Here is a 14,363-nt window from a genome sequence, read left to right on the forward strand (position 1 = left end):
GGGAGGGAAGGTCTTCCTCGCACAGGAGTCGAAACTCTAATACAAATCATGCTAAATTACAACTCCTACTCAGATTAAACAGAGCCAAACCGGTCAGACCAGCCTGGGCAATCGATCTGACCGGTCTGCCCGGGTGCAGATCTTGCAAAGGTCATATCTCCCTCATCCGAACTCCAAATCGGACGTTCTATATACGAATCTTGATCTACTCGACGAGATATACGCAATGGTGAAGTCCAATCTTCATTTGGAGGACTTTGATCCAACCGGTCTGACCGGTGGGTTCAGCCGGTTTGACCTGTCTACACAAGGTGCAGATCTTCCCGAGGGCATAAGTCTCTCATTCGAAGTCCAAATCGGACATTGCATACATGCATTTCGATCGTCTCGAGGAGAGATACGCCATGGTGAAGTCCAATTTGCACTTTGGGAATTTTTCCCAAACCGGTCTGACCAGTTGGGAGATCGGTCTAAACAGGCCTGACCAAATTTTCCTAGACCTGCCACATTGGGCTCCAACACCTTTATTATTGTTTAACTGAAAATATGGAGATTTGGTCATTGCCCTTACGGAGAGAGTAGAGAAAGATCAAATTTTCATTTCCTTTTCTTAGATGTGGTGCTATTTTCGTGGATCGCTTCATCAGTGCCATATCACCATGTGCTCGTCAACCATGTAATATTAGTGGTTCGATGGCTGTGCTCTTTCAGCAATTTTACAACAAGTAGGTCATGGCTGCACATGAATGTGGAGATTTTTTTAAAAAATGGTATGAATAAATTTGGAGTTGAGGTGAAGAGCACGAGCTCTCGAGCTCCCTCGATGGTAAGGTGATCTGCCTAGAGGTGCTACGTAATTCACGGACCATGAGTTGGAATTTCGAGGAGAAAGGAAGAACAAAAATGACTAGTGACTGCACAAGCAAATGTGCCATAGGCTATTTTCAGTGGGAAGTTTCATTTTGTTGTTTCCAAGAGTGCCATATTATCTAAAGATTTTTGAGTTGATAGATTAAACAAGGTCTTTGTTCATAGTTTCATTTCACGGTTTCATAAACTAGAAATACCATTTAATTGCGTTGCATGGCTTTGGATGTAGTCATGAAACAAAAACTTCAATAGGTTTCTTAAATTTAGATATAGTGTACATATGATGACCTCTCTCTTTTATATCTATCTTGCCATGTCATCAAAATATGCTGATATATTATATCATTTAATGAGAATGAAACTCTTATAAAACCTCCACTGGACATGACCTGGAAACATTTCTACCTTCTTTTCGACATTAGTTGTTATTTTTGTTAGGAATCTAGACCAAGGGAATTACCCTCGCTCATTTGATTGAAGCAACATGTCGGATTACCTTCATAAGAGATTGGCACGAGAGTTTAGAATCATCCATAATGATGGCTCACCTCTCTCCATTTATGTGAATGGTAGAAAAGATTTCCTGAGCTTGAGCCATCATGATGGCTCGCCTCTCTCCGTCAAGAGTCCGTCACCGGCGCACCGGCACGAGAGGGCAGCACTGTTGCATCTGTCATCTTCTCTGACAAAAGGACCTCACGTGGAGCAGGCACACCATGGACCGCGCGTAGGGGAAACAACCCCAAACACGTGTCCGGACCCGCACCCCCACCTCCCCTCATGACAGCTGGGACATGGAGGTCAGAGAACCAGCCTCGCCATGATGGGAGAAGGGAACCACGTATCGACTCGACTCACTCGCCCCCTGCTCCCGGATTCGCATCCTCATCTCCATCCGCTTCAGCCCTTCTAATCCCACATCCACCACCATCCCCGCCGCCACAAACAAACCCAAACCCTAACCCTAACCCAATGAACCCTTTGTGTTCATCGGTGGGAAGAGATCCACATACAACTAATCCTAAGGGCGGCAATCTTCGGGAATCTATTTGGGGAGTTTTTGACAAGGATCTCGCTATCAAGCTCGAACATCTGTGGAAATGGAGCAAATTTGTGGGTAAGTGTCAGACAATCCGAGTTCCAGTTAGAAAAACCCCTCACACTAGTCACGATTCCATGTCTGCTTCCCTTTGCTGTGCGGATTCAACGTGGTCGACCCTGGGAGCAGATACTAGATATTTTGTGCAATTGGTGAAATCTAACCTGAAACAATTCCAACAGATGAATGACAGGGGGAGCTTTGGGGCGCAAAGAGTCCCCAGGAGTGGGGAGCGACTCGTGCGTGGCCCAGGAGGCAGCAGAAGAGATGAGTTCCAGAATTTCGAAGGCTGAGCAAACTTTGGTCAATGGGGGGACGAAGAGGAAATTTCAAAGGAGGAAGGACCTCAAACCAATAATGGAGATAGAGTGATTCAGAGAGGACTTAGAACCAGAACTTCAACAGGGTGCAGCAGTTTGATCTTAGAAACAACTTAAATTAGGGGAGAGGGAAAGAACAAATGAACAGAATGCAGGAAGACAACATGGGAAAGGAAGCTTTGAGCCAGGAGGGATCTTTACACTCGGTTGACAAAGAGGTGTTTGACACAGAGATGGTAGAAAACTCTAGGAGAAGGGAACATCAGGTGAAGAAATACGATGAAAGAAAGGCTGGACAAGCCAAGAACAATTTGGGGATCCGTGGCAAATGTGGGGAAATTGGACATAAAATGAAGATTGTTTCAAACTACATTCCAGATAAGTTAAGCAAGGGGGGAGATGATATAATCTGAAATGAGTGCGAGGCAGTCTAGAAAGGCGACAACCAAGAAGTGAATCAATAGCCAAGACTGAGTGATAGGCTGAAGAAACAGGGGCTTGGAGGCCTAAAAGTTGCTGACAAAGCAGAGGTGGCTACCATGAAGAAGAATTTGGAAGGTAATAATTTGAACTTTAAGAATTCTTTTATAGTCCTAAATATTAATGAACTCATCATTAGATAAAGTAAAATGGGAGTTGACATTAGACTAGTAAACCTGGAACAATTTGATCTTTTAAAAGACATGGAAAATGCAAGGGCTAATTTGACAGAAAGAAACAAGTGCTCTAATGATCTACAAGACATGGAAAACTTGACTGCTCTCCCCTATAAGGAGATGAAATACATAGAATAAAAATTATATTCTTTTGATGATGAAGGCTTCCAACCAGTGACAAGGAAAAAACACTGAAATAAATAGAAAGAAAGCGGGTCCTAACAACATGTGTACCAAGAGAAGAGAGAACCATCCTTCTGATGGAGGCTCAGCTCTTGAAGGAGTTATACCAAGATCTAACTCTAGGTATAATCTCAAAAAGGGTGTCGTTACTTTTAAAACGTAATTAATGATAGGACTTATATGGAATTGTAGAGGGGTTTCCAAAAAGGGTATGGGAACATGCATTAAAGAGTTGGTTTACTAATATAAGGCTAACTTTATAGGCCTTTGTTGACGGCAGTTAGCGCGCCAGTTTGAACCGCAAGCGCACGGATCAGTTGTAGCTTTTCCCTTAGAGTATTCCCCCAAGGTTTATCAATCCGTGGAAACAAGGTCATAGGATCTAGACTAACTAAGCATCAAGAAACATGATTTGAGTTGCAAGGTATTGTGAATAAACATGAATAGATAAGAAGTGTTAGTAGATATGAACAAGAGCTAACTCATCTAGAGCCTAGACTACGGATATGTTGTAGTTCTAGCTAGATAGCAAGCAAACACATGGTTCTCATTTAAAGCATCTTTCAACCACCACCTCCGGTATGACTCCCTGAAAACCCTGACCTTACATAGTATGAGACCCCATCACGATTGTACCTATCAGCACAGGAAGTCTAAGGGCGTGAACATAAAGCACACATCTAGCTATTATGATAGATCAGACATGCAAATCTAGTCACCATGACTACGAGAACACCCTATGCAATCTACAAGCTTTATAGATTGGAATAAGCAAACTCATAACACTAGAAACCATAGAAGGAGGCATATGGATCGCTAATGAATCGAAACTCATCTATTACTTCACCATGAATGATTGTTCATCACAAGATCTCCACCGAGGCCATACCCACAACTTGTGAATCCGAGCTCTAGAACTCCGGCGTGGATCCTCCTCACAGGGTGATCACGCCAGCCAGAGGCCTCTGGACAACTGCACGGCCATCAACTCCTTCTACTTCGAATTTGAATTCCACACGTCATGCTGACAGAGAAAGGGGATATTTATATCCTAGAGAGGCCGTGATATAAAAGTGAAGTTGAACGGGCGAGGGAAAGGCCCAGGACGATCGGCCTGGGTGGGTCCAAGCCGATTGGCCTGGCCCTTTCTTTTATCTCCTCACGCCCAACTTCGTCACCAAGTCTTCTTTGATGTTCTGGAAGCTTAGTTTTACTTGCATATGGGCCTGGCTCAATGATAACCTCAGGATAAGGATGGATCTTGATATCTTTCCAAAGTGTTGCTTGCTTTGATTTTGATCCCGAAGTCAACTTGCCATATCTTGTGAAACTTAACCCCTAAGTCTTCTTGGAGGAGTTCTCGCCGAAGATAAGCATGAATGGGGCCCTAGGGACCCTAGGCCAATCGGCCTGGGCTCTATAGGCCGATCGGCCTAGGCCCTTTTTGGGGCCTCTGGCCTTCGTCTTTCTTTTGGATCACCTCTTGTCCTGAGCCTCATCCAATTATACTCCAATTTGGTCCAATTTCTTGCGAAAATAAAATATTCTCCAAAATACAATGCATATGTGAAAACGGCCTGATTATTAGGTATGATCAATAGTTTTTATATCATTTGTATGCTAATATTGAAGATAAAAAGGGGTAAAAAGGTGTCAATAAGGAGCGTCAACAATCCTCCCATGCTTAAATTTTACTCGTCCTCGAGCAAGTCTTCAATAGAAATCAGCATTGCCCTTCAGTGTTAACTTTGCACTTCATCATACATAGCAAGACATGGCGCTCCGTTTAGATATTCAATTAATATTCAAGTTGTAGCTAGCTTATCATTATGGAGGATAGACATTTTTCAAATGATGAACAAGCCACAAAGAATTTAGAACCATGCTCTTAAACTTAAATCAACTTCAAAACTTTTCTTTCAGTGGAGCACAATTTTCAAAAAGGAGCTAGATCAACACCAGCAGCAAAATTCTTGCAATTACTCAATGGAAACTCTCAGCTCATCAAGTCTCTCAGAGCATGTGTTAGAATATTATCAACCTATTCTACTCATATAAATAAGTGGGAGGTTTATCTGGAGCTTGGTAGGTAGAAATAGTCCTAGCAAACTATTATATTCAGAATATTATCAAACTAGAAAAAACTTCTACTGGGTTTACTGAGACTTGTCAAAAAGGTCATGGAGAAATAATTGCTTATGGAGAGGGAGAGAATGGAACACACACTTTTAGATGGTGGACATGTGCAAGGGCAGCAGTGATCATGAGACACAAGTGAAGTTCCCGTTATCGAATTGCACATGTTTGGAAAAGGAGTATGGATTAACATTTAGGGTACTAGAAATTTTATGAAGCTCAAAAACCTGAGGAGCATTTTTATTCTCTTTTCTTTCTTTCTTTATTTATTTTTTTTATCTTTTTCTTCTTTTCCTGAACTCATTTTTTTCTTTTCTTTTTGCCTCCTCAGAACTTTTTGCAACATAATACTTACCCAACAATAGTCAGAGATAATGCGATGACTCCATCCCCCCATGCTTGAACGATGCTCATCCTCAAGCATGAAAGAGAGAATAAAATGACTGTTAATGTAAGTATAAAATCTTTTGGTCTTCTGTAGAAAATTATTTGATTCTTTAGGGAGGTCAACCATGCCAAAAATTAGAGCTTCCAGAGGAGGGAACCACCCAAGACAATCAGCATGAGGGTGTCCAAGCTGATCGGCCTGGCCCTGTCTTGCCTCTTTTTCCTTCAATTTTCATTTTGCACACAGTTGGATACCTCCAAATCTTGTTTATCATGAAAAGGTGCTAATGGATGTTCTGATCTGATGTCGAGAATTTATTCCATACTCATATTGGGTTGTAGTAATCTCAAAAAGAAGTTTGGGTTTTTGGTTGGATGTCCAGCAAGGTTTGCAACATTTCCCTTATGGAATAGTCATAGTGCATGGATAGAAAGGCTAGCAAGAAATAGTTACACAAAGGAATAACCAGCTTCTAAGTCTCGTACCACAGAAATCAATCCTAATCAATTCATCTGAAATATAAACTTGCAATCTAAGGTTTATCATGAAGACATAAATATGGCTTTGGATAGGATATAGCTCTTGCAAGAATTATTACTAAAGTGACCAGCATAAAGAATTTAATACATGAAAAAAACAAGTCTTCAGTAAATTTAAACAAAAGAGCAACAAGAATTATGTGGGTTTTAGTAAAAGTCATTTAACCTCCACGAAAATTAGCTGGCAATTAATTCATTTTAAATCATATTCAGGGAGCATCTATCGAGCTATGCATAACTAAATACAACAAACAACAAGGTGGCAACATCCATCATATTTCAAAAGGCATAAACAACATCATCAACATTAATCATAAGACATTAAGCTGAATGCGATGAATATTCATTTGACACGGATTCTAAAAACAAAATCGAAAACATGCTAACATTGCCACAACTTGTGCATATGAAAAATGAGGAAGGGGAAAGATACGCAAACCAAGAATATGAGTGTTGTTTCATTTGCGTCTCCCTTCTTCAATGGTCACTTTGTCCATTACCCGGCTATTGTTCTTCCTTATCATGTCCTTGCGTCAACTCAAAGAGTGGTTGCTGATCCTCCTATTGGGGACTTCATGATGTGCTCTTTAACATGCTCTTTTCTTTGCTTGATATTTTATTTTTCATGGTTCTTGCGGAGAGCACAAACAGAGAACACGCCGGGATTTCTTGCCGACATGACTAAGCAAAGCAAAATGCAAAAGCCAAGGCTCAAAAATGATTAATGCTTGGTTTTGGTTTTATTGTTCTCAACATGAAAATTCATCTCTGACCTTAAAAATAAAATCATGCTCAATGCAATCACCGAGCCATTATGTAAATAAGAGGTGAAGCTCATTGTCAAAAACTAATGTAAATCAAGAATTCGTGACCATATTCATTTAGGTTAAATCAAAGTCACTTAATCTATTGAATTAGACTAAATAATCTTCAATCTTTACCATGCTTAAAACAGAGAGAGAATTTTGAAAGAAACACAAATAAAAGGCTTAGAAAACTCTAACTAGAAAAACCGGATTTTCAATAAGCAGAAACCTAAAGAGATTTTCATCATAATTTTTTCATGAGCCTAGCATGTGTATTTTATACAAAAATAAATTATGAAAAATATTACACATGCTCTACTAAAAGATGGCGCAAATTAGGCCACGCCGATCAGCTTGAGGGGTTTTTAGCTTCTCTGGTTTTGGTTTTTCATGGGTGATAAAAAGAAACAAAAATAGGATGGGTTATGTCATAGGTTTGGTCAAAGGTTTGAAAAGCAACAGAATGTTAACGACCAAGCAAACAATCTTGCATCAAAGTGTTCGACCAAAACATTAATAAGAAGAAGAAGTGACTAGTGTAGCAAAACTCTAAAACTCAAATGACTCATAGAAATTGGGTTGTCTTCCCAAAAGCTTATTACCTGACTCCACATTTGGGTTGCCTCCCACAAAGCGCTTTGTTTATCATCTATATCTGGACCTTCGGGTTTCTGCTCTTCCCAGCAGCATCCAGGGGTGGTGCTGCAGTCTTCTTCCTCTTTCTTTAATTTTATGTTTTAAGTTTTTTTTCTCTATAGGCTTGCATTCTCCTCTGAGCTGAGCAACTGGCTTCTCATCTATAGCTTATCCATTCTCCTTATCAACGGGTCAAATTTGGCCTCCATGTTTTCATTCTTATTCATCGTTCTTTGTTGCTGCCTCTTCTTTGTTGAACTCCTCTATGTCCAGAATAGAATATGTACAAAACATTTTCTCCACAGCATAATGCATCAAATTCCCTTTTCAACAAGTGGCCATTCACCCCAAATGGACTCCGGATAAGTGAGTTACGCCTGTTTTACTCCAGCACTACGTTATGTCCCAAAACGTGCAGCGTTGAAAGATTTTATCGTAATTCCTTCTACGGATATCCAAACTTGATGATTCACGATGCATTGGAAAGAAGATTTGACGGAGTTTCTAAATATCTAATTATATTATGTTGTAAATCTTTGATCATGGGCAGAAAATTGATCACAACAGTAATGTTCAACTTGAGATGTTGATGATTCAACATGCTCCACTTCTTGCACGCCTTTTGCCTTGCACATAGACTGAATAAGTGAACTGTTTCGCGCTGATGCCCAGACATCATTATTACCAACCTTATTGAACAAAGCATTTGCTTGAGTGGGAGTGAGGTCAACAATGGAACCTCCAACAGATGCATTGATGATTGCACGTCAAGCTGCCTTCAACCTGCCGTAAAACTTCATAACTAGGTCCCCTCTTGGATACTTATGATGTGGACAGGGTAGTCATTGAAGCACTTGAACACCTCAAAGGTTTTATCCGTAGTGTACTGGGTGAAGCTTGATATTCGAGTGCGAAGAATCTGCGTCTTCCCTGGTGAGTAGCCCTTGGCGAGAATCCAATGTATCCATGCATCTTTTGTAATCCATCGTGATTCGCTTATAACATCTCCTTGCATTGAATGTCACCTGCTTGTGTCTTCATTTGCCAATGCTCCACATTTTTTGTTTCTATTTTGAGCTTCTGAATTTGATCATGTACGCTTAACCAAAGCATTTCCCAAGCTCCTCTTCATTGTTGTCATCTTCATCTGCTGCGTCATGTTCTCATCGTCTTGCTACTGCCTCTTCTTCATGGATTTTCCCCTGCATGTAGAAGAGAATATATACCTAAATATAGTTCTATTGAAAATTTTATGAAATTTCTTTTCCAACGAGTGGTCATTTATCTAAAACGGAGTTCAAATGAGAGAGTTATGCCCGTTTTATTTCAGTGCTGGTCCAGAACTACTTTCAGGAAACACGACCTTTGATGATTTGGCCATAACTGCTTGTAGGAACATCCGATTGCCTTGTCGCTTGATCCGTTGGAATGTAAACTTCATGGGACTTCTGAATATCCTAAAAAATTCTGTTGTTTTCTTCTAAGGTAGCGCAAAGTCTTGATGACAACAGTAGCTTCTTGTGCATCGATCCAGAGATGTTGATGATCTTAATTTTGTTGTGTTTAGGGCATTATATCACGCACCCTTTGATTTCAAGGTCATCATCATTGCTGTATCAGTGAGTAGTATGGTGGAAATGATGTGTCTTCTCCATAATTCTTGCTTTAGCCAAGGTGCCGGGATTAAAGGAGGCTTCTGCACTTTGTGTCAACGATCTAAGCAGTTTTCTTCCTTGGTTGCATCACTGAATTAGAAGCTCTTGAGCATCCCATTGGAGAATATTGGTAGTGTCATGGTCCTTCTAATCTTGTATCATCTAGTCTTGATTAGCTCCAAATCATCTCCTCCTGTGCAGAGAGGTTCTCAAATCTTCCCTCTTTGACATGGTCGCTTCCAACACCTATTCCTTGAAAAAAAATTCCAAGAAACATTAGTCCTAAAAATAATTGACATAGCGGCATACCTTGTTTATCAGCATTTGTATTGGGTGTGGACTCAATAACGGATGTTGGGCCACTAATAGAGTTAGCGCCTACCGCTAAAGAGTTGATCTTCGATTCTCGAAAAATTCTTGCACCAGGCTCTCCCAATTCTCGACTGTTGATGCTTACAGAGTGTAAAAACATTGAAGTGCCTTGCTCTATAGCAAGTACGGGAAAAGTCTTACACATAGCTGATTGTCGTCGACACCATCCAAATTGAAGGTGTTGCATATCTATAGGAAGGATCGCAAATGGAGATTGGCATCCTCCTTACCAGTGAACGGGTTGTGCTACACCATTTTAATGATTGAAGTGTTGATCTCGAATGGGCCTTCGACTTTAGCTATGTTCAGGATCGGCAGATCTTTAATGTTCAGTGTACAAAGCTCGCTAAGCTTGCGTTTGGGCTGTTCTCCCATTGCTACTTGTTATCGTGGTTCGGCTAAGCTGTTTGATGGAGTGCTATGTGGTGGTTCTTCATCCTTCATTGTTGATATTCCTGCTATAGCTGCTCACTTGATTTGCCTGCAATCTTTATTTTTTTCAGGCATAAAAAGAAAAAGAAAATATTTGTTTGTTTTTTTGAAAGGCCCAAGTCCATCTCATATTAGGGTTAGTGAAAGAAAAACATATGCGAGAACCATACAAGATCAAGAATATACAAGGAAAATATTCACATGAAAATTATGAACAAGAAAAATATTTACAGATGCAAAAGTTAATCTAAAACTTGATCACTTGCTTTCTCGGCAACGACACCAGAAAAGCTTGTTGATGGCAGTTAGCGCGCCAATTTGAACCACAAGGGCATGGATCACTTGTAGCTTTTCACTTAGAGTATTTCCCTAAAGTTTATCAATCCGTGGAAATAATTCACAGGATCTAGACTAACTAAGCATCAGGAAACATGATTTGAGTTGCAAGGTGATTGTGAATACATATGAATAGATAAGAAGCATTAGCAAATATGACCAAGAGGTAACTCATCTAGAGCAAAGCCTAGACTATGCATATGTTGTAGTTCTAGCTAGATGGCAAGCAAACACGTGGTTCTCAGTCAAAGCATCTTCAAACCACCACCTCCGGTATGACTCCCGAAAACCCCGCCTTACACGGTATGAAATCCCGTCATGATCCTATCTATCAGAACAGGAAGTCTAAAGGCATAAACATAAAGCACATATCTCGTTGTTATGATATATCAGGCATGCAAATCTAGTCACCATGACTACAAGAACATCATATGCAATCTACAAGCTGTAGAAATCATAGAAGGAGGCATATAGATCACTAATGAATCAAAACTTATCCAATTATGCTCCAATTGTGCTTTCTTTGGATCACCGCTTGTCCTGAGCCTCATCCAATTATGCTTCAATTTAGTCCAATTTCCTGTGAAAATAGAATATCCTCCAAAATACAATGCATATGAGAAAACAGCTCGATTATTAGGTATGATGAATAGTTTTGATATTTTGTATGCCAATATTGAAGATAAATAGGGGTAAAAAGGTGTCAATAAGGAGCGTCAACAACATTCAAGAAACTATGAAAAAGAAATACTCTGACAAGTTCTTTAGACTAATTGACCCTGGCAGATTATATGACTGGCACTGGTTGCCCTCAAAAGGCAGATCTAAAGGGATCCTCTACGTAGTTAAATTGGAAAGATTTCATATTATTAAAGTAGAAGAAAATGAATTCTCAATTATAGCTGAGGTCTTTGCAAAAAAAATGAGAAAATAGTTAGCTCTAGCCACTGTTTATGATCCAGCACATGACCAAAGAAAGGATAAGTTCCTTACTGAACTATCCAGTGTTTGCTCAAACAAGAGTCTCCCTATGTTGATAAGAGGAGATTTCAACATTCTAAGATTTAGCGAGGAAAAAAACAAAGCCTTTAGTGGAAATAGATTTACGGATTTGTTTACCTAGATCATTAACTCCTATGAGCTAAGAGATCTCATTTTAAATGGCAGGCTGTTTACATGGAGCAACAACTGTCTAGACCCTACCCTTGAAAAACTTGACAGAGTTCTCATGAATAATGACTGGGAAACTATTTTTCCCATGACAAACCTAAGAAAAATCCCCAGAGATATGTCTAACTATAATCCTTTGTGCATGTACAGGCCAAGAAAAATTAAAGAAAACAAAACACTTTTATTTTGAAATATCCTGGATTAAGCATGTTGACTTTCTACCAAAGGTATAGGAAATTTGGGAGCGAGAGGTAATAGCTAAAAATGGTGTGGAAAAATGGTACATCAAACTAAATAGAATCAAAATTATTTTGATTGGCTAGTGTAGAAATCTGAAAGGCCAGTCCAGAAGGTATAAACACATCTTGTAATCCAAATTGGCTGAGCTAGAAAAGAAAGAAGAAGGTGGTTTGCTTCCTGCAACCCTCATGAAGAAGAAAATGATCATTCGAACTGAACTATTTAGACTCCTTGAAGACGAAGAACTTTACTGGCAAAAGAGATCCAGCTCAAATTGGTTGTTAAAAGGAGATAACAATACCAATTTATTGCATAAAATAGCAAATGGAAAGAGGAGGAAAAATGCAATTTTCAACCTTAACATAATGGTACAAGCATTTGAAGGGGACGAGAATATTCTAAAACACTCCACAAATTACTATAAGGATCTTGTTGGACCCTTCGATAGTTCAACTTTTAAACTAGATCCAGAATGTTGGGAACAACATGAAAAGGTGAATGATGAAGAAAATGAATTTCTATCCAGACCTTTTTCTGAGGAAGAAATCAAAACAACAGTCTTCTCAATGGAAAAAACACAGCCCCCAGCCCTGATCACATACCGGTAGAATTCTACCAATCTGGATGGAACTTCATCAAATAGGATTTACTAGATATGTTTATGAAATTCTAGGACCACAAACTGGATATTGGTAGACTGAATTACGGGATCATCACTTTGATCTCAAAATCAAGAGAAGCCAACAAAATCCAACAGTATAGGCTGATTTTGCCTTTTGAATGTGAGTTATAAAATCATCACCAAAACCCTTATGTTGAGATTTGAAAACTGCATGAGCAGAATTATCAACAGTTGTTAGACTATGTTCATAAAGGGGAGAAATATTATGAATGGAGTTCTAAGTCTACATGAGATCATGTATGATCCTTAAATTAGACTTCAAAAAAGCCTATGATAAAATCAACTAGGAATTTCTCTTTGAAGGGCTAGAACAAAGAGGCTTTAGGGAAGTAGTGTCAAGTCACGAGTGGAACGCTAAGTGTAAAATCTGACATGATAGGAGGATACTTTAAAAGTGGCAAAGGAGTAAGACTAGGGGCCTCCCCTTCTCTTTAACCTGGCAACGGATAACCTGGCAAAAATGATCCATAAAGCACAAGAAAATGGGTTGATTAAAGGCCTTCCAGAATATGTCCCTAATAGAGTTGTGGTGCTGCAATATGCAGATGACACAATTCTATGCATGGAAGATGATATTGAAACTGCGTAGAACATGTTGTATATCTATGAAAAAATATCGGGGCTTAAGATAAACTTCAATAAAAGCGAAGTCATCATGATTTTGGAAGATGAACATAAATCAGCTTCTTTCTCTAAAATGATGAATTGCGCCATAGGAACCTGGCCCATTAAATACTTGGGAGTGCCTGTAGCTGGTCTAGATTGCATGTTATTGATTGGCTGTTGCTAGATGAGAAGCTGCTAAAAAGATTAGATGGCTGGCAAGGCAGATCACTTTCGATTGGAGGGAGAATCACTCTGATTAATGCTTGTTTGAGTAGTATTCTAACCTATTGCATGTCCATGTATCTACTACCAAAAATAATTGTTAAAAGAATGGACAGAACTAGGAAAATATTCTTTTGGCAAGGAGGGGGTAAAAAAGAAAATGCCATATGGTTAAAGGGATTAAAATAACTAGACACGGGAAGAAAGGGGGCCTGGGAATCAAAGACTTGAGGTTGATGAATATGAGTCTGCTTTGTAAATGGTGGTGGAAAATTGAAAACGGTGAAGGCCTATGGCAAGAAATTTTTAAGAAGAAATACAAGATTGAAGGGGGGATTTCGCATCTAAAATCAAATCAAAACAATTCGCCTGTGTGGAGTGATCTATTAAAAGTAAAATATCCCTACCTAAAGGGTAGGATCATTAAGATCGGGAACGGTCTAGATACTGACTTCTGGAATGATCCCTGGTGCGGTGTGGTACCTCTAAGGGATAAGTTCCAGGAACTTTTTGATATCTGTCAGTAACAAACGGGAAGTGTAGCGTTTGTGGCTGCTAGGCTTGACAATTGACTTTTCGAAGATGGTTAAATGAAAGAGACCAAACAAAATTGACACAATTGAGAGACATGCTCTTAGCCTGTGCTCTGTCTAATGACAAGGATAGACCCAAATGGACCTGGGAAAAGTCGGAAAACTTCTATGTTAAAACCATGTATTCTCACTTGTGCAGTTCTGAAACTGAGAACTCACACAAGAAAATCTGGAAATCTAATATCCCACTGAAAATAAAATTTTTTATGTGGTTGGTTCACGAAAATACCATCTTAACCAAAGACAACCTTCTAAAACGCAATTGGCAAGGAGATAAGAGGTGCTGTTTTTGCAACATGGATGAATCCGTAGAACATCTCTTCTTTGATTGTTCCGCTGCTCGCTGTGCTTGGAATCTGATTGCCATATTATTGGCGCTCCATCTAGACCAACTACTTTTACACAGTTTTGGGAATGGACTA

This window comes from Setaria italica, chromosome IX (assembly GCF_000263155.2).
Source record: "Setaria italica strain Yugu1 chromosome IX, Setaria_italica_v2.0, whole genome shotgun sequence".
Lineage (NCBI taxonomy): Eukaryota > Viridiplantae > Streptophyta > Magnoliopsida > Poales > Poaceae > Setaria > Setaria italica.